This window comes from Falco cherrug, chromosome 2 (assembly GCF_023634085.1).
Source record: "Falco cherrug isolate bFalChe1 chromosome 2, bFalChe1.pri, whole genome shotgun sequence".
NCBI lineage: Eukaryota > Metazoa > Chordata > Aves > Falconiformes > Falconidae > Falco > Falco cherrug.
The window spans coordinates 14315718-14337783 of record NC_073698.1 but is presented as its reverse complement, the minus strand read 5'-3'; the positions used below and the strand labels follow the sequence as shown (position 1 = coordinate 14337783).

General features: G+C 37.3%; 1 protein-coding gene across 4 annotated transcripts in view; it reads right to left on the bottom strand.

Annotated features, from left to right (window-relative positions):
• CNTN5 (contactin 5) overlaps nt 1-22066 on the bottom strand; it is a 678276-nt gene that overhangs the window by 477113 nt on the left and 179097 nt on the right. For 3 of the 4 annotated variants that reach the window (XM_055703125.1, XM_055703128.1, XM_055703126.1), the window contains exon 2: nt 4490-4629. The exons of the other annotated variant lie outside the window; for it this stretch is intronic. The gene's annotated coding sequence lies outside the window, so the exon portion shown is untranslated. The remainder of the gene's footprint in view (nt 1-4489; nt 4630-22066) is intronic. 4 annotated transcript variants of the gene reach the window in all.

Sequence of the window (22066 nt, the reverse complement as noted above, 5' to 3'; positions counted from 1 at the left end):
GATATTCTAGCTATTTGTATTGCAAATGCATAGGCGGGAAAGTGGGCATTCACTATAGCCATTTCAGGCCTTGAAAACATTAACCTCCTCAGAATGAAAGCATGCTCATTGGTAACAAGATATCAGGCATATAAACCCAAAACCTTTAAAACCTTCCTTTTAAAATTGGTGTGATGCAATTAACCTTACTACCTGTGATAACTATTGTGAATCCCCAGCCTATGTTGCTCTCTCCACCTTGAAAAGGAAGCTGTTACTCACCTAAGGTGATACAGCTGCTAGCAAAGCAGCTGCTGAACTGCCACACTACATCCAGCAGGCAGAACTTTTTATGCAATATTGAAAATTGAGCCCTTCATGTGTGGAACAGACTCCAAAACAAACCTTTTCTGATTAGTTACATCTCAAATAGATTTGATGTCATTTTCCACCTCTAGGATTTCTAGTTCTATAATCTATAATCAAGGGGAAGCTATGCCGGTGACTTGCTCAATGCAAGCTTGAACATCAGTCCTAAGTTATAGTATATAACCTTTGGTAATACTCTTGATTTTTGCATTGATATGGAACAAGCATGATGTATCTAGCATTTCTGCAGGAACTTAAATGTAAAAGTTACATTAAATCCAAACCCACCCACCCACCCCCAACAAACTAAATAAAAAATATTCTTTCAAATCTTTTTTATTCACTCAGAATCAAGAATCAGTTTGAATAAACAGGAAATATTTAAAATTTTAGATCCTTCTGGCTCTGCAAAATTAGGTAGAAGTTACACACAATAGCAAGGTATCTCAAAAGCAGAAGTCCCAGGAAGAATACTTCATACAGAATTATTTCATTCTGACTGGAATGGGGAAACTGACTATTCAAGAAGCGAGTAGGCAGATTTCTATACATTTATTTAATTAAAATCATTAATTAAACTCAAGCTTATTTTTTCATGGCAAAAGTCACATGATGTATCTGATTTCAAGCTTCCTGGTTCTCAGAAAATTATGTTAAAGCTAGAGATATAAACAGTTTGGGTAAAATCTAAAATGATCAATGTCTGTGACTGAATGTCATTATATGCACAGGTGGTGAGACTTTCTCCTTTGCACTTTTCTAAGCTCATGCACCCCAAAAGCAATTACAATTCCCAGGAAAAAAGCTACATTCATCACCTTCAGAGCCACAGCTATTTCTCTTTTAGCAAGGAGAGAGAGTGGGTAGCTTTAGCTGGCTATACGCTGAAAAACCAACCTTTTTAGATTGGGGGAGCTATTCCCATGGAACGTGAACTGGCAGAGGGCCAGAGTCTGAAAGGAAAACTCAAAACCAGCTGCAGCAGAGCAGCAACTGAGATCTAAAGTATCAATTTCAAAAATAATTGAATCATTACTTAACACATGAAGTACTCAGTAATACAATATTTTATTTGCCCTGAATACATTATAATAACCATTAGAAGTGAATTCAGTAAACACTTTTTTTCACCAATAGTTTTGAGTGACTAGGATTTCTGGCAGCTACCCAAACAGGTCACCACGAACAGGATAATGTGGCAATCTGTTATCATTAGCTCTGTTGGAAAGGTTCTGAAGACACTAGAGAGAATTAAATGACCTGGAAAACTCAGTCTATGGAAAAGTCTATTGTACTCATCTCCATTATTTCCACCTCTACGCATCACTGGAACAGTGGAACAACATGATTTGCAGTGGTGACAAACATAAAGGTCATTTTTCTGTTTTTCTTTTATCCAGCATGAGCCATTTAAGGATTGTTAAATTCCACACATACAGAAAATTACTAATTTGTGCCAGTTCCTTACACTCTCCAGTGTCTATTGAAATCTCCACATTTGGAAGACAATGCAGAGTTGTATTTTTGAAAATCACTGCTACTTTTGTTCCTGTCCATCACTGTTACAACTGTCAGAATTTCAGATTGTCTAAAATAACAATATACAAAACTCCTATATAGCCCATTTTAGGAACCGTTTTTCCTAACTGGTGCAAATTTTCCAGCAAAATTTGGAAGAAAGAGCAGGTCTAAAAAGAGCTATTAAATGTAATCACTATGCCAAGGTCCACATGATACAGATATATACTATAAAAAGACTGACATAGTCTACTCAAAAATACGTATCAGAGACATTTCTTTTGTTTATGTAAGCGTTGCCTCTGTTCATCTACATTTATCTGAGTGATTAACGTAAAATGAAGAATCAGACTTTGACGTGCACCAGCTATTCTGATTTAGCAGTTGTGTATGTAAGCCTTATTCCTGGGAAATCCAATGAAAGATAAGTCCATAGAAATGAAAGAAGAGAAACGGGAATTAGCAGAATCTTAGGCAAAAAAAAAAACCCTGGAGATCTTGTGCATTTTGTGAAAGGAGGGATGAAATTATTCCTGGACCTCAGAGCTGAGAACAAATTCAAGGGACTATAGTCAGGGCAGCCAAGTGTGTTCCTGAAATCTGTTTTATTTCACACTGTGTATGTACTGAATGGTTGAGGGCATGGAGTACCAAGGATATTGTTTTGAGGGCAATTCTTCACCAGTAAATAAGCAGCTCCTGCTTAGGCATAAAATTGTGCCAAATCATCTCCCTCTTTATAGAAGTGGAACAAAACACAGCATGATTTGTCTTTCACTGACAATTTATAATTTTTTTTACACAGGAAACACTCTAATATTTATTAAGAATGGATTTAAGAAACAGACACAAGACTCATTTCTGCTCTATTGCAACAGAGGGTGAAGTTAACATCATGCACAAAGGCTGGCAGGCCAGAAGGTAGTTCTGTCACCTGATATTACAGATTTATGTAGAAAGAATATCTACATAAATGATCCTGACATATTTGTCAAATTTGGACTATTTTGACTATCTGTCAAAAGCCTCCAGCCTAAAGACTGAATTCTGACCTAGTACACACAATTATTCAACCTATGAATAGTTACTATTTTGCAAAACAGAAATCTGTAGGAAATTAATCTTAAAAATATACATATATGGTTTAAATTTATGTTTGCTGCTCTTTGGCAAGAAGAAAGAGTGATTTTTCATTTATAGCTTGGGGAAAAAACTCTTCCCTCTTTTCTCTTCCTACCACCTCTTGCCCCTCAAGGACATTAAAGATGTGTTTTCAATACAGAATGCCAGCTTTGCATGCACTCAGAGCCAAAATGCTTCTTAATATGACTAATATCCTTCAACAGATCTGCTACTCTAATGTAGCTTGTACAGATAAAAAAAGTTAAAATTCACCTGCCAATCTTTCCTATGCTTTTAGTGGTTGCAATTGTCAAGAGCAGGAAAATGAGTTAAAATCTGTTATATTTAGAATGACACTGTGATTCTGGTCATATCAAGTTCATCAGTTCTATTCAGTTATGTCTGTTTGGAGGTCACTGTCTGTCTCATTCATTAAAATGGCTTTCTAGTTTTCTGACATGATTCTCAATTAGTTAGGTGGGCAGGTAAACCATCTGACATCAAACAATGAACTATGTGCTTCCAAATATGTTTGCACAGCCACACATTACACTTTAGCAAGCTCTTTATGTTGACCTATTAATAAACCATAGTTTGAGGTTGAGAATAAAGTCTCAACTCAAAAATTAATTAGAAGTGTCCTGAACTACATGATCATAAGTCATTCAGCTATTAAATGATGAAGCACAGAAGTTAACAGATAACCGCAGACATTTACTCCATCTTATTTCCATCTGTGGCTGTATTCATGATAAATTTAAAGTGACTATCCGTTGTTCATCTGGATAATGAGTCTCAGATTCAAATGACTCATACCTACAGCTGCTATATCACACTGGTTTGTATCACAATAGGCTCTTAATGAGTACACTGCTTTTGACATTCACCTGCTTCATTAATATACATTTGTATTTATCTAAATATTCTAATAAAACATACATTGAGTTACACAAATAACAATATTATCTGGGGACAAACTCTGCCTGCCTAACAGGGTGTATTATCCTTGACCTTTAAGTTTACCTTCATGACAACTTGCCTGTGATTTCAGATTCTTGTAACAAGCACACCATATCCTAGAATTGGACCAAGCCACATTAAAATACCTGGGAGTTTAGAAACGTAATATAGAACTTGTCTCTAAATCTTGTCTACAGAGTTTTTCAGAACTAATAAGATGCTATTAAACATGAGACAAAAAATATTTTTCAGAAGTTATCCAGTGCACCCAGGTTAAGAGTATACTGCAGTGATTATAAAACATTTACAAGGAGTGGTAAACACTTTCAAGACAAAGCCTTCTACAAACCCATGATGAGAAACAACAATATTATCTAGAAAAGTGGATTCCTTTTTTTAATCTATGTTCATTTGTAAGCTTATTCAGGTTAAATTGGTGGTGAGAGTTTCTGTGTTTGAATTCAATTTTATAAACTAATAAATGCAAGCAATAAAGCTCATAAACATATTCCAAAAGCAGTTTAATTTAAACATCCACTACCTCAGCTCTCCCACTGGCTGTACAGAAGTTGTCCTTCAAAACAGAAATGATCTCCACAGAATAGTTCTTGTATAAGTGAAAACTGATGATGCTCAGGGGCTGAACTGAATCAAAATGTATTAGGACTCCTTTTCGGTAATCTGTGGAACAGAAAAAAAGTTATATGTAAGTGCAGAGCCAGATTTGAATCCTTGGAGTACTCAAACCTTCTTGCACCGTAAAGGTTTTTTCCAACCTAAATGATTCTATGGTTCCATGTGGAGATCTGCTCATGTGACCCTCACGTTTCATTCCTTGTATGTTGGGGTTTTTTTTAACATGGCAACGTTGGTTGGCTGTATGCATTAAAACTGAGATACCTTTCTTGTTTCACAATGGATACAGGATTAAAAAGTGCTTTGTTTGTGCCTTGTTTCATGTCGTTAAGGGAAAAAACAGTGGTTTTTTACAAAAACAAATGAATAAAAAAGAAAAGAAAAAAAGAAAAAAGAATTAAGAGTTATTTTTATCTGCTACCCCATAAAGAAAGGATAGTACTGAGAAGAATGGAAGAGTTATAAATTTACATTACTAACCTTTTGTGTTTATGTATATTCATCTATAATGAAAGGAATATGAAATAATTTCTGTAGTTTGAATTTAAACCATGTCATGAGCATTTTTCTAAAGATGCTTTCTCATATTACGTTTTTTAAAAAAACTTTTTCCAGATAACATGGAATTACAACTTTGTTGATTACTTCATTTTCAAATTACTCATTTGAAATTATGCTACAGGCATGCATCATCAGTGGGCTTATCATCCTAAAAAAATACAGCATAAGGCTTCCTTAAAATAATGATTGCTTGAACCAAAGTCTCTTCTATCTACATATCTAATCATTAAATTGGCAACAACAGAGAAATCACACCACTTTCAGTAGATTTGAACAATTGTTAGCATCCTCAATTAGAAAAGAAAAAAAACCCAACAAAAATAAACCCAAACAAACAACCAAGCAACCAGCCAAGCAATGAATGAAAAACCACCACTGTTGTGATACTATGTGAGCTTTTGGATTAATTCACTTTCATATGAAGGTTGAAAAACAGCCTTTTACCTGCAGAAGTCTTTCTTAACTAAACAGTAAACAGTTATATCACCTTTCCTTTTTCCCAGCTTTTCTTGTACCCAACCAAAGTTATGTTCTCAGATGCTTCTTCTCTTGACTTTCACAACATTTTATCTTGATCAAAATAGTCCTGTTCCAAATTGTTCTCTACTTAAGATATTTTCCTGGGAATCAGTCAGCAGCTGGTAACTGCATCTACCAAATAATTTTGGATCTAGTTAAAACTAAACAAACAAACAAATTAAAGCCAATTAACCATCCTATGACCTGTCTCTGTCATTACCAGGAAATGTATAAGATGTCTTAAGTTCTTCTACCTAAGGCATTGTGGTAGAAATAACTACCAATTTCATAGCTGATGCACTTGAGAATTATGAAGGATGTTTCCTCACTTTATTGGCCTTGAAATTTGAATTGAAAAATTTACCCAGACCTTGTCTTTAGAAAGGCACTGAACTCATGGGCTGGAGAGTAGTTTTGACTTACATTGTGTATTACAAAAAAATCCAAACAAACAAACAAAGAAACAAACAAAAAAACCCAACAACAACCACAAAAAAACCCCACCACACCAGTACAAGGCAGAAATTCTGATGTTGATCTCATTAACTTTTTGTAGACCAGCCTACAGGAAAAGAATTTACCTAACTGATATTACAATTCAGTCCCGTACTGCCTGAATGATTCAAAGCTGCATCTGCAGTTTAGCCACCCAGAGGAAGGCAAACTGCTCACCTTTTGTTAGATCTTTCCCACCTTGCAGAAAACAGTGAAATTTTATAAAAACTATTGTGCTGGCTTTGGCTGGGATAGAGTTATTTTTCTTCAGAGTAGCTGGCATAGTGCCATGTTTTGGATTTGTGCTGGAAACAGTGCTGATAACACAGGGGTGTTTTAGTCATTGCTGGGCAGGGCTTGCACAGAGCCAAGGCCTTTGCTGCTTCCCAGACCACCCCACCAGTGAGTGGGCTACAGGTGCACACAGAGTTGGGAGGGGACACAGCTGGGACAGCTGACCCCAGCTGACCAAAGGGATATCCCATACCACATGATGTCATGATCACCATACAAAGCTGGGGGAAGATGAAGGAAAGGAGGAAATGCTCAGAGCTATGACATTTGTCTTCCCAAGTAACTGTTGCACATGATGGAGCCCTCCTTTCCTGGAGATGGCTGGTTACCTGCCTGCTGATGGGTAGTGGTAATGAATTCCTTATTCTGCTTTGCTTGTGTGCACAACCTGCTTTACCTATGAAACTGTCTTTATCCCAGCCCATGACTTTTCTTACTTTTACTCTTTCAATTGTCTCCCCATCCCACTGTGACGGGAGCGAGAGAGTGGCTGTGTTAATCCAGCTAGGGTTAAAACATAACAGTTATTAAGAGAAAAAATACAGAAAACCAGTGATGAAGCCACAGTATCAGAAGAGAGAGAATTAGATTTCACTTCCCATTCCCTTACAGTTTTTGTATGTTTTTAATCACTAACGATAACTATCTGTGTGGCTAAGTGTCCATGAGTAAGCCTAAAAATACACCCTTCTCCCTGTCTAGTTGTTACCCAAATCACCGAGTGGTAAAAATACATGATCTAATAAATATTCAAAATTGTATTTCATGCACACCTTTGGCACTATCAGTAAGGAATGTCATCCAACCCTCCTGTCTTTTAAGCAGATTTCTTAGCAGCCATTTAGAGACACATCCTGAAAGGGATGAACCATTACTCATCCTTGAGAGCAGCAGCTTCAGCTGCCACCTCTGGCAGAAGTACTTCCACAAAAACACTATTTATTTCCTATGACTAAAATATGAGATTCTCCAATCAGCACCTGAATATTGCAGACCTCAGCCACAAATCATCTCATTTACCTAAAAAATAAGAAAGGCGCTAGATATTTCTCTGAATGGAATGGATCCTGTAGCCTTGTGAATAAGATATCACCACTGCTGTTAACAGGCCATAGTCTTTGTAATAACTTTGCAACACCTCAAGACCAGGGCTTGTCAGGTTTACTTTGTCTGAACTTGTTTTACCTAGCTAAACTTTGTTATAACTGATAGAGCTGTAACAACAACTTTCAAAATTACCAGGAAACTAGGACCGTTTCATTTTGCTTTTTCTTATCCTTATATGGTACAATTTTCGTACAGGTAGTAGTAACAAGTAGTTATTCCATGTATAATTTAATATTTATGACTAACATAATGACATTACATAGAGGAATATAGCCATGGTATGACAAAAGAGACCTTGAAAATGGGGACACAGGATGCAGTGTAGAGATGGGCAGGCACACAATGACAAAAGAAAGGACACAGGCTGATGATGGAGACTCAATGGCTATAAACAACCCATTAATAGTCAGCTAAGGAGGTACAGACCTGGGAAAATCAGTTTTACAGGCAACAAAAAGAGCAAAGTACATGTATCTAATATACATAAGGTGTGTCATAAATAGTAAATCCACATTAAGCATGCACTTGAAAACCAGTGAACAAATAGCAAGTTGTGAGCATGTTTGCAAATATAAAAATGTCCCTATGTAAGTCTTAGATAACAAGGAATAAATCAACCACATGAGTCTCAGTGAAGGACCCAGGATGCTGACAACTAGCTGTATCCTCTCCCCAGACTGAAGCCAACCTTTGGATCCAGAAGGCGCTGAAATATCAAACTTAAACTGTAGAAGTGGTAAATATCAGGAGTGTGTGCCGCAAAATTTCAACAACTTCTGAAATATTTTATTTATTTTCTATTTCTTTCTTTTTTCTGTAATAATAAGAATTATTCAAGTAGATGAATAAGATTTAAATGATATTAACAATAAATTATTGAATTAACATATCAGGTGTGGGGTTTTTTGGCCCTAAAAATATCTTGACCACCAAAGTTCCACTTCCTTGCAGCACCTTTTGGAACTAATTCCTAGATGTTATTCAGTTGATCAGTCATTTGCCTGCAAAGTTTACAGCTGCACATGGGAAAGGAAGGCATTGCCCTTAATAGGCAATGGGGTGGTCGTAGTGGAAACTAGAAAGAGAGATGGAAATTCTCTGTTGAAATAATGCCAAATCACTTATCTTCATTATGATTTGCACTTAACTTTTCTGTTTCCTTGAGTTTCTTTCTCTTTCATAAATTACAGAGGTATAAATCCATTATAAGTATGAGTGTGTGTGTACAATATTAGCTATTGCTGTGTGTTCATACATATCCATATGCCTATACATTAATATTTTCCTTTTTAGACTGATTTAACATGAAGTACCAGGAATAATTCATCTAAGTTTTTTTAAATATTAATGGTCACAGATTTCATTCTTTAAACCATATTTTTTAAAAATAAAAATAAAACTATTATTTTTAGCTTTGAACTGAACATTAAAAAAATTGTGCAAAAAATGTTGCACAATAACATGATAGTACAATGTGTTAAAAGGAAAAGAACCACAATTTATTCAACCTTCTTATTAGATAGAAACATCTGCACATCACTGAATTCTACAGAAAGTAGGCTAGCCATTAGGTTTCAGGAACTGGAAGAAACAATAAATTACAGCTTTTACTTTTACAGCCCATTACACCCAAAGGTCTAAAACCTTTCTGTGGTTATTTGCAAGCCTCAGAGTACTCCAGCTGCAGTGTCTTACACCTTCCAACTTTCTGTGACTAATAGATGCTATACTATAGAGTGAATAGGAAATTAAGAGAAGAAGAGAGGTGTAAAATCAGTATCCACAGAAAGGCTATGCAGGAAGACTGTGAAGAATAGCTCACTGTAGGGCTATGCAGTCTCGCAGTGACCCTCAGACAAGACAGGTTACATTCTCATTAATGACCATTTAAGAATCAGTGAATTTTTATATGTTAGAAAGGGGAAGCAGTGCTAAGGTTATTAAATATTGTGGAAAGGCAAGGTAGGAAAGGGAAATAAAGACATAATAGGTTTGGGGAGATACTTGATGGAGCCCTGCCATAGTTAGCCAGGAAAAATAGCTTGAGAGATGTATAGATCTTTCTCCCAGTTTTGACCTCTTAGAGGAAAGTTATGCCCCTTTCAAATTTTAGTCTGTGTAGAGGCACAATATCCTTCGTGTTTCCTTGAAGTATCCTGGCAATTGACTCGCCTTTCTGCATTTATTAAACCAATCTACTGCTTCTGGTACAGCACGGTTCAGAAAAACAGTTACCTTTTGCTCACCTCCCTATTCAGTAATTCCACTTTTCTTCTTGAAGTGTCTACATCAGATCTTCCTCCCACTTCATTTAGTCTCTTTCCTATTATGAAAAATGGGCCCACAGTTCCTAGCTAATGTCAGGATAACATCAGCTCTATGGAAGAAAGAAGCTTCTCTAAGAAATTTAATGCCTCCTATATTGAACTGGAGAAAACTCCGGGCATCTTTAGACAGTTAAAGTGCGTCTCGCTATTTGTGTCTATACTACAGGCAAGAGGTTCCCACTGTGCAACTAAGGCTACCTGATGACTGCAAGGCAGGCAGCATCATCCTCAGCAAACACAGTTTCCATTAATATCAAAGACAGTTGTGCTCCTAAATGTCCTCTGGAAGGCCTTGTACTGTAGGTTGTAGTGAAGTATATGCTTGCTACAAAAAAACCCCCAAGTATTTCCACTGCGTATGTGTGTTTCAAGACTGCTTTTGAATTCTTAATGCACTGTTTTCCATTTAGCATTTTTTTCTTCTGCTTTTCTGCTTCAATCTGTTTCTGGTACTCTACAGTCTTCACAGGTGAAGATTAAAAGAGAATATGAGAAGAGACACAGAGAGTAGGCATACCAGGAAATCTTAAAGGCAAGAAATTGCTCCTCAGGCTCTTTATCAAGCATATTTGTCATTACACAGGTTGTCATATTTCAGCCCATGCCTTTTAAAGGACAAAATAGTTTAAAATAGAGCTTAAACACTTAAAACGACTCCATCAATTAGTAATTTCTCCCTTCTTACATATCTTTTAATTTATGCTTTGAATTTATTCATATAGGAATCAAACGTATACCACATATCTTAATGGAACATAAGCAAGGATTCTTACTGACTTTTTAGAAACGTGAAAACACTTCTGTATGTGTGTAATGGCAATAGTTTGGTCAGCTCAAAGGAAGCTGAGTCTAATTCCAAACTTAAATGAAGAAGAAAATTATTCCACTTAGAAACTGAAATCCAAATCTTGCAGTGGTGAGAAATTGTTATTTACAGGTACAAGGCAAGGAGGCACAAGGTAATGATGTATATCCCATAGTGAGTGTCAGGCTGTGATCCTCACTGATTTTTAGCCTGTTCACTGTAGTTAATAGACTTGACCCATTTATAAAGTCTGTGTATCTAACAATTTCTTTCTAATATATGCATACTCTCTGGAGCTTAATAATTTAAAATAATTAATTTATCAATACATTTTTAGTCTGGTAGACATAAATGGAGTGTTATTCAAGTTTTTAAATATATAGCAGCAGGTTCGCCTTTAATTTTAAAGGATGTCTTGATATTCACCAGTACTTTTGTACTGTCTACCGGCATATACCTTCCTTCTACAGGCTACAGAAACAGTAGGCATGATCCCAGAACAGTCCTTCTTCCCCTCCTGCATTATAAGACGATAATAATTATGGTGGCTGTTATATCTGTAACACCTAGCACTGGTGTTGTCCACAATGTATCATGTTTTTTTCACAGTAGAAGAAAATGTCCATTTTCCGGAAGGAAAAACATGGAGAGATTTGAAAACATCTGAAACGTCACCAGTGGCTAATGCCAAAAAAGACAAAGGTTATAAATAGCATTTCCAGTACACTGTAGCGTTCAGTAATGGAAGAACCCAATTGCTTAAATGCAGAATTTGAAAGAACACAATTCTTCAGCAGGAGATAATTCCTGGCCTTATACAAGAAACTCTGAGGACACACACTCAGCCTCAAAAGATCATTTGCCCAGTGAGCAAATGTTTGTACGTGGTGTGATATTTAGTTTCTCTTTCCTGTTTCTCTAGCGTCAGGCGAGAAGCCTGTAGAAGGTGAATAATACAGCACTGTGTGCTTTAGTTTGGGTTTTTACCCTAAGCCCTAACTAATGTTGTAACTTCGTGATTTTATGTGATGCTGATGTAAGCAGCCAAAAAGGTAGTCTTGTTAAAAAAGGGAAATTAATAACAAAAGAAAATGTCTGCCTGTCTGGGAGCTGTGAGCCTGGGAACTAGGTCTTAGGACCAGAAACATCCTTGAAAATTGCATCTGGCCTCTTTGAAGTACAAGCGGGAAACCTAGAAATGGGTGACAACCTGAGATACTATCAGTAAGTGCAAAACCCAAGAAACTGTAATGGCAACTTACTGTCTGAAAAAGTGGAAGCAGTCTGGAGAAATAAAATTGGGCTGAAAGAACAGAAACACCATTACCTACTGGCTGTCCCAGGTGGAGAATAGACACTAACAGCACCTAGTGGCTGCTCAAAGTGGTCATATCCTACACCCTCTTGTGTCTCTACAGTATAAAAAGGACTTAATTTTTATCCAAAATGGAGACTCTGTGAGAACTTGCCATGCTGTACTTACTTTTACTTTCCTAAAAAAAAATGAATTCCATACAAACTTTCTACAAGATCTTGGACTCTCACTGGGGATGCCTGACTGACGCCAGACTCCATTATGTGGAACATTTTTTAAGTGAGACTCTGTCTGTTACCATATTGGTCCCTGCATCAGGCCCACTTTTGAGGTTGGTTCAGTTTGTTATCCCACCTCTAGGATGGTTGGGTCCCTCTTCATGACCTTCGTTTGACCTTCCCTTTGAGATGGTTTGGCCTTTTCTGAAATCTAACTCACTTGACACCAGTGATATATATCCATATAGGTGATCTATCATAAATTTACCTGCTGTTATATCAGTGATGTTACTTCATTAATGATACATTTGTAGTTATATGTAAGAGTTATTTGTTATGATATTGCTTGTTGCTATATGATTGATTGCTGCTATTACTGACTGCTGCCATACTCAATAGATTGATAGTATATTGACTGCTGATACTAATTTGTAATAGCTGTATCAATATATATTCACTTTATTATCATTCATATATTTGCTGCTGGTGATTTGTGTGCTATTTGTGATACTCTGTAATAAAGCAGAGAAATTTAGCGGGTAAAAGTCTCCATCTCTTTATATATTAAGGAACCCTACAAACCTATGGTAGCAACCTCTATATATGCACAGGCTGGGTAACCCTTTACATTGTGACAATGCTACTGAGATTAGTGTCACATTTTTTTCAGGCATATTGTCTTGACACAGTGTAATCTACCCTAAGTGCCCTGTCACAGAACTTGGCTTGCTCCAACACAGTAACAATGCGGGTACACTGACAGAGGAAGGAAACTGTGAACATATTCATTGGCCAAAGCTGTTACCAAACACCACTCCAACTGAATCTTCATGATCACAGACAAGGCCGTGTTGCTGCACCTTTCTACCACAGATGATGTTTCTGCTGGCACTTGCTGCTGTGTCACTGTCAGTAAAATATTACCTTTTGGAAAGCGCACACTGTCATTACTGGTTGCCAATGCAAGTAATCATCTCATGATAAACTCCTCTGAGCTCAACTTCTGTTACATCTGTTTGGTCAGATTCTTTTTTAATTGTGGCAAAGTACTTATTTTCAAGTCTAATTAACAGAATGCTTTCTTTCACCTTTGTAACCAAAGACACATTTTCACAGATGTATGTCACTTTCTAGGCGGAAAGACAGGATTATGACTAATACTTTCTCTTTTTTTTTCCCCTTTTCTTCTCTTTTTTTTGGGGGGGGGGGGGGGTGTTTGGTTTTTTTTGGTTGTTTTTTGGTTTTTGGTTGGGTTTTTTTTTTTTTTTGACTCATCAGGTACCCAAAAAGGTGGATCAGTCTGCAGTGAAGACTCAGTGAATCTTGTTTATCAGAAGTCCTGGTGAATAGCCACAGTGTAGCAAACTGAGTCTGTTTCAGCTGGGTTATTCCCATCCGGTTTGTTTGTAATGCTTCCAGTAAGTGTAACTTAATACTACTAACATGTCTGAGTAAATGTCTTATTATATAATACAAGAAACCATAAAACGTTTTATAAACATTTCCAGACAACAGACCTTGTGAAGGTTATTATTTTCTATTTGAAGACAGGGAAATCAAGAAACAGTAGTTTTCAAGGCAACATCTTAAAAAAAATGCTTGAAATCACCTGGGGTTTTAAGATACTGAGTTTGAAATGCTTTAATACTATCCTGATTTTTTAATATGTCAAGCACCTGCAGCTCTCACTGCCTTTAACTGCTGTTCTCTGTGTTGAGCGCACCTCAGAACAAAACTCTGTGGTAGGTAACAAAATGAAGACACCCAAACTTTCTGCAGATACTTGTAAATGTGGACCTCCTAAGTGATTTGCAGAAAGTCAAACAGTGAGTCACTGTCTAAAAAATAAAAGAAATTAAGTCTCCTGCCTGTCACTGTACTTTACTTTGGAAACATGCTGCTTCTCAGATAGTAGAATTCCTTCAGTTAGAGTGGTCTAATGGAGCTGCAAGGAAAACAGCACTATTTAATAAGTTGCTACAAGAGAATAGGTAATTCAGGAATAAAGATCAGACAACACACAGTGCCTGTAACTAAAAACCAGTAAGGGCAAAAGGTAACTGAACTGTTCTCTCATCCAGACAGAGGTACTGAGTGGTAGCATCACAGTAACTGCAGAGTGAAGGGGGCTCAGCTGCTCAATAGTGGCCACTGTGGCTTTGCTGTGTCACTCAGAGCATTTTCTACTCAAGCCATGGTAAAAGTGAGAACTGACACATAGGTGCCACAGTTCTGTGCAAATTAAATACAGGTGGAGTAAATAAGATAAAAATCAGACATTTTAGAGCCAGTCATATAAGAATTTAAGGAATATCAGCAGAGTACATTTCTTTGTTCATGAAGTGGATGTTCAGGGAGCAGATATGTGCTCTGAACACTTTAAAGATAGAAAAATTGCTTCCTAAAAATATCAGTTTAATTAAAGCCATGTTGAAATTGTGATAGTCAGAGTGAGCTGGTTTGGACCAGATCTCAGCTTTAGAACTATTAAAGGATGAATACCAAAGACATTCATTTGTATTAAAAATGTTATCGCAACACACAGAAACATCTGCACACATTCCTTTCATTGCTTCCTTAATGGCAGCCCAACTGACTGGACTAATGACTGAAGGCCCCTCCATCACCCTGAGACCATTAAGTGCCCACAGTTGTCCTCTTGCTCCCCTTCCCACATTGCCCTGTGCTTCAAGTCCCTGTTAGGTTGCAGCTACTGCAACTGTCTGTCCCAGAGAGCCCATTAGATCTTTTTTCTCCTCATTCCTGGTGTTCCTTTCTGTTCTCCTTCCCTTCCTCCATTTCTCCTTCCTTGCCTCTCTCCATCAACCTTAGGAATTCAGCTCTAATAGGAGCTAAAGTAAAAAGGGAAGGAAAAGGATACATGTGGAAAGAATTCTTTATAGATTCAGATGAAGGTGTCTGGTTCAGCTAGAGCACATGCCAGCATCTCCATGTTCTTTTCACGATTTACCTTTTTTTTTTTTTTTTTTTTTTTTTTTTAATTTCTCAGTGGCTTCCAAATCAACAATGCTCTTCCTGTTAGTTCTGAAACACTCCTGAATATTCAGACTTCCTTTGATATGTTATTAAAAAAGTCATGTTACTAGTGCATGGAGAAATATTATTAAGTACAAAGGTCTCTCCAGCCCACCTTGTGACACAAATCATAACAATATTTGTAATATTAGTCTGCTAACAACATATAAACTGCTCAGAGAACAACAGGCTGGTCTGCCTCACCTTGGTCTCTGAGAAGGTAATGGAACAACTAATCCTGGAAACCATTTTCAGGCACATGAAGGACAAGAAAATTATCAGGAATAGTCAGCATAATTTCACCAAAGGGAGATCGTGCTTGGCCAGGTTGATAAAATGAAATGACCTGGTAGAGGTAGGGAGAGCAGTGGGTATTTTCTACCTGGACTTCAGTATACTGTCTGCCGTAAGATACTCATAGATAAGCTGGATGTATGGGCTGAATGAGAAGACAGTGAGGTGGATTGAAAACTGGGCAAATGTCTGGACTCAGAGGGTGATGATCAGCACTGCAACATCTAGTTGGAGGCCAGAAACTGGCAATGTACCACAGGGGTCAATACTGGGTCCAGTCTGTTTTAACACCTTCATTAATGATTTGTATGATGGAGTAGAGCATACCCTCAGCAAGTTTGCAGATGACACAATACCAGGAGGAGTGACTAATAACACCAGAGGATCATGCTGCCACCCAGAGGGACCTCAACAGGTTGGGAGAAATGAGCTGACAGGAACCTCACAAAGTTCAACAAAGGGAAATGCAAAGTCCTGCCCCTCAGAAGGAACAATCCCAGGCATCAACATGTTCTGTGGACTGCCCAGATGGAGAGCAGCTCAGCACAAAAGCACCTGGAGGTCCTGGTGGACACCAAGTTGAACATGAGCCAGCAACGTGCCTCGGAAAAAAGCCATGAACATGACAAAGGGACTTTCATCCTACGAGGAAAGGCTGAGAAAGCTGGGACTACTTATCCTAAAGAAAGATCAGAGGGATCTTATTAATATATAAAAATACCTGAAGACAGAATGTAAAGAGTATGGAGCCAGGATCTTTTCAGTGGTGCCCAGTGCAATGGGCACCAATTGAAGCACAGGAGGTTGCCTCTGAAACACTTTTGTACTGTGAGGGTGACTGAGCACTGGAACAGGTTCCCCAGAGATGTTGTGGAGTCTTCCATCTTGCAGATATTCAAAAGCCATCTGTACATGGTCTGGGGCAACCAGGTCTAGATGGTCTGGAGGTCCCCTCCAGCCTCAACGCTTCTGTGACTCTATGATTATTTATTTAGAAATAGCCCATGCTTAATTAGTTTCTACACATTCACAAAATCAAAACTAATAGAAAAGCATTTCTTTCAGTTTTGGAACTAATACCTGTTTTATCAAGCAAGAAAATGAAATGAGATTAAATAGCTGAGTTTTGCACTGTAGTCTAAAATGGGCTATCTATACCACCGATCCTTAACAAAATCAGTGTCATGGTTTAACCCCAGTAGGCAGCTAAGCTCCACCCTGCTGCTTGCTCACTCCTTCCCAATGGGATGGGGAGAAAATTTAAAAGGTAAAAGTGAGAAAAATCACGTGTTGAGACAGCCCTGCTCAGCAATGACTACAACACCCCTGTGTTACCAGCACTGTTTCCAGCACAAATCCAAAACATGGCACTATGCCAGCTACTCTGAAGAAAAATAACTCTATCCCAGCCAAAGCCAGCACAATTAGTTAGCTCAGTGGTTTTTTTAGGATTCCCTATGGTTAACAAAGGCAAAGTAGGGAGTAATTTACATTCAGAACTAGTTCAGTACAGTAGGACAAGTATATCAACGAGTTAGTTGAGCTCCCTACATGAATACGAGTAGCTACTTACATCCCATAGGTTTTACTATGGGGTAGGTTATTCTGTACTACACATCCCTAACATGCATATGCTTTGAAGCTCTCCAAAGGACTTACTGTTGGTCCCTGTGCCCCCATGAGGTGCTGGACAGCCTTTGCTACAGTCCTGGAGTGGAATTTCCCATTTTATGTCCTTAAAAAGAAATCTGTTTTGCATATATCAAAACCGGACTTTAAACCAAATATAGACACAGAGAAGGATGGTCAGGGTATTTATATCAAAATTGTACTAGTGCCTTGAATCAAAATGTTGATGTGTTCCCTTTTTCCTCCCTTCCTCTTCTCTTTGCTTTACCATTTCTCTCCCATTTTACCCTTCCCTTTCCTCTCCTCAACGTAGGACCTCTCATGACTGATTTACATTTCCCAAGGAAGAGAATTATTCTCCTGAGTAGCTGAGCTGCGGACATGGAACACTATAACATGCTTAAAAATTATCATCAATATTTATAACACTTTTATGTACAAGTTGAGTCACATTAGCAGACAGGAATGAAACCTACATAGATTCACTATAAGAACAGCGAAGCAGCAGCAGCAGGTCATCTGCTTAAAATTCAAGTTGCATCCCTCTTGAAAGGAATTGCCTCTTTGACCAGGTTCTCCTTCTTGAATGACAGACTCACTGGCTTTTTAAAATGTCACACTGTTACTCTGGATAATACGAATATAAAATTTTCCAAATTTTGATTTTGACTTTGATAAGGAAGAAGAATGGAGAAATAAGTTAGATTTTAGTTTGAATATGCTTGAGGGTGGGGTGGGGGAGCTAACAGTTGATGTATTTTATTATTGGACTTGAGGAATTTTCTAGTTAGGTTTGGCATGTGAACATTGAAGAAAACACTGTAGAAAGAAAAGACAATTGTATGAAAAGACTTTTAAAGACTCAACAATTCATACACTTCATGTAATACATTTGTAGCATATTAATTACAGCATATAAAAGTGGAATGCACCTGCCCCTAGACAAAACTGTCAGAAGCCACCTTAGCAAATTATTGTTCCTTATATGCATACTTGTCCTTAACTTTTAAAAAGATATTCATCACTCATTTTTGCATAGGATGAGCACACATCTCTTCTTCTTCTATAAAAATGAAGAAGCAAGTTGTTGTGAAAAATTAAAATAATTTGGATTTGTGTTGACAACACATAAGAACAGTTTCAAAGTCAGCAGATACACAAGTCTCTTTAGGTTTGTCCTCATGCAGGTATGAAACCCAACATATTCCTGTATTTATTTCTCAAGTGAAAATTAGTAATAGTAAAACAAAAGGGGAAAAAAAGTATTTTCTCTACAGGTCTTTCTACAAACTCCAAAAGTAGCCATTAATCACCTGTCGTGGTTTCACCTGGGATAGAGTTAATGTTCTTAGTAGCTGGTGCAGTGCTGTGTCTTGGATTTGGTATGAGAACAATGCTGATAGCACACTGATGGCTTGGGTTCTTGCTGGGTAATGTGTATATTAAATCAAGGACTTTTCGGTTCCTTGGGCCCTGCCAGCGAGAGGGCTGGAGAGGTACAGGAAAGGGGGAGGGGACACAGCCAGGACAGGTGACCCAAATTAGCCAAAGGGATATTCCATACCATGGGATGCCATGGTGAATATATAAACGGGGGGAAGAAGAAGGAAGCGGGGGATATTTGGCATTATGGCGTTTGTCCTCCTGAGTAACTTACACATGATGGAGCCCTGCTGTCCTGGGGATGGCCGAACATTTTAGCTGTTTAACTTTGCTTGCGTGTGCAGCTTTTGCTTTACCTATTAAATTGTTCTTATATCAGCTCCTGAGTTTTACATTCCGTTCCACTTCTCCTTCCTATCTCTCTGGGTGAGGGGGAGTGAGCAAGTGGCTGCGTGGTGCTTGTTTGCCAGCCAGGGTTAAACCACAACATCACCATTAAAACTGAACCTGTTCCTGAGTACACATTTCATCTAAACAAATTGTTCTACGTAGCCGTGACTTTTTGTATTAAAAAGTATTTTTCTAAAATCACTATTATTTAAATAAACATGCTGGTCAGCAGGACTATGGAAGGGATTGTCCCCCTGTACTCAGCACTGGTGAGGCTGCACCTCAAATGCTGGGTTCAGTTTTGCGCCCCTCACCACAAGAGAGACGTTGAGGTGCTGGAGTGTGTCCAGAGAAGGGCAACAGAGCTGGGGAAGGGTCTGGAGTACAAGTCTTATGAGGAACAGCTGAGGGAACTGGGGTTCTTTAGCCTGAAGAAAAGCAGGCTCAGGGGCGACCTTATTGTTCTCTACAACTGCTTGAAAGGAGGTTGTAGGCAGGTGGAGGTAGGTGTCTTCTCCCAAGTAACAAGCGATAGGACAAGAGGAAATGCCCTCAAGTTGCACCAGGGGAGGCTTAGATTGGGTATTAGGAAAAATTTCTTCACTGAAAGGGTTATCAAGCATTGGAACAGGCTGCCCAGGGAAGCGGTTGAGTCACCATCCCTGGAGTTATTTAGAAGATATGTAGACATGGCACTTGGTGACATGGTTTAGTGGTAGACTTGGCAGTGCTGGGTTATTGGTTGGATTTGATGATGTTAAAGGTCTTTTCCAAGCTAAATGACTCTATGATTGTATTATTCTATTCTATGTTGTTTATTATCATAAACCAAAAATATAGTAAAGTATGAATTTTCATTATTGCAACAACCAGTACACAAACCATAGTACCATACAGGTTACAAGGTATATAATAATAGCTGTGGGCTGAGTCAATAAGTGATCCTGTGTTCACAAAGGTATGACATTTTTCTTGTCTTAAGAAAACATTTCAGTTACGGATTTTAGTAAACAATAACAATTTAATACGCACATATGAAGTTAAATGGAAGCAGTTAAGAATTTCAAATGCATTCTAAAAGGCAAATTGATTTTGGTATTCCTTTAAAGGCAATCTAAATTTTGTACTACTTTCTTCTATTAACCATACCTGAATTAAGATCTTTTCATTAGACTGGAGTTGAAGCAGTATAAGGACTGCCTTTGAATCGAATGTAACACAAATGGATCAAAATATGATTTGCTCAAAATTACCACCATAAATCTATATTAAGATTACTGTAACCTTTGTAATGTGGGAAGAATTGCTTTTTTCTCTACTTGCTGTACTCCTATAAACAGAATTAACTGGAATTTGTGTGTCATCCATATTTAGCATTGGATATGGACTGTGGATCTAACTGAAAAACTACCAGATTCAAAGCATGTATCTTGATTTGACCAAGTCAGTTCTAATTTGAAACCACACTTGTTTTGCCTTGTCACGTATATTGATCATCTTTCAGACTACCAGTTGTCTATGAAATTGTCTGAATTCATAACACTTCTCTGTCCTTAGATTCATTGTGGGAACAGATGTTAAAATACACATAATAGCATAAAATTATTTCTTGTTTAAAATTTGAAATATGCACTGTACATCGATTACTTGGGTTTTTTATTTTATAGAAGGTTCTGAGATTATTTAATTAAGTAGCAGTTTTCTTATTTAACGGCAGAATACTAAGAATGTGAGATTAAAATTTATATGGCTATACATTTTGAATAAAACATCTTTATATTTGGACAGCTAATCTTAACATTGCATGCAATTTTTTGCTTCTTACACTTTTATTTCTTCAGCTGTTTTTGAAAGTCAAAAGGGAAGAAAAAGAAATTAAAATCTCTGACCCTTCAATCACAGCTAATCAAGGTAAACACTGAAATCCTCTTTCCTGATATTAATTGAGTTGAAAGGTTATTTTAATATGTGCTTCACCCTTTTTCAACTCAGTATCAAAAAACTTCGGAAAAAAGGAGTAAGTCTTAAAAATCGGTTTTCCAGTTAGCCAAACCAAACATGCTTGATTATTTTTATGGGACTTTTTAGAAATAAATATACAGTCAAAGATGGTGACAACATTATGTCCTGACATCCTATAACCTTTCAGCTCCACTGAAGAAACGGGTTGTATGATCATTTTTAGTCTCTAAAGGGGAATACACTTAATTAGACTAGGCTCAATGTATATATGATGACAGTTATCGGGAATGTACATTTTGAGGTTTAAGTCCATGGGAAACACAAAACCTAAGTAGAAAATAACTTCTGAGTTTCAAGAAATTGTAGAACATTAACTAAGCTCAGTTTTTCAATTAGGTGAAATCTTAGTGACTTGTAATATTTATTTTCTTCAATTTTCTCGAAACTTTGCAAAACTTTGCCTATGGCAGTAAATGTGCCAGTTTTTAGGTCAAAGGAATTTGCAAAGACAAAGAAAATACAAGTGAAAGTAGAAAGTAGTAGTTTTTAAATCTGGCAATTGAGAAAACCTAAATATAGATCCAGTATGTTTCTGTATTAATACAAAAAGTCTAGAGCAAAACAGGTGTATTTCTTGCACACTGTTATACAGACATCTATCTACTTATTCATACAGCTGTCCTCTCTACCTCTTTCTCTATGTGTCTTCTACAACTCTGAAACAGTATTCATCGCCTAATAAGATGAATTAACTGTAAAAGTTTTTGTGGAGTCAGCTAATGAATTGATTCCTAAGGAATTTTAACTCCTTTTGGTATTTTCAGAAATAACCTAAAATTCCACTGCAACACGTGTTTTCAAACAACAACAACAACAAAAAAAAACTGTTGCAAGAAAGCTTGAGGATATTCTTATAAACTGAATAATGATATTGCAAAAAAAAATGTAATGAAAATGGGATTTAAGTTTTTAAACAAAAGCATTCTATTAAATTCTGAAACAAAGATATTTTGGTGTAATTCCTAAGAAAGCTAAATCAAGCAAAGCTGAAATTTTAAATGCAAATTATAAGTTTTGGAAATCCAAGCCTTTGGCTAAGAATTACATCTTATATTTCCTCTTCTGTCAAGGAGGCCCTGTGTGACCC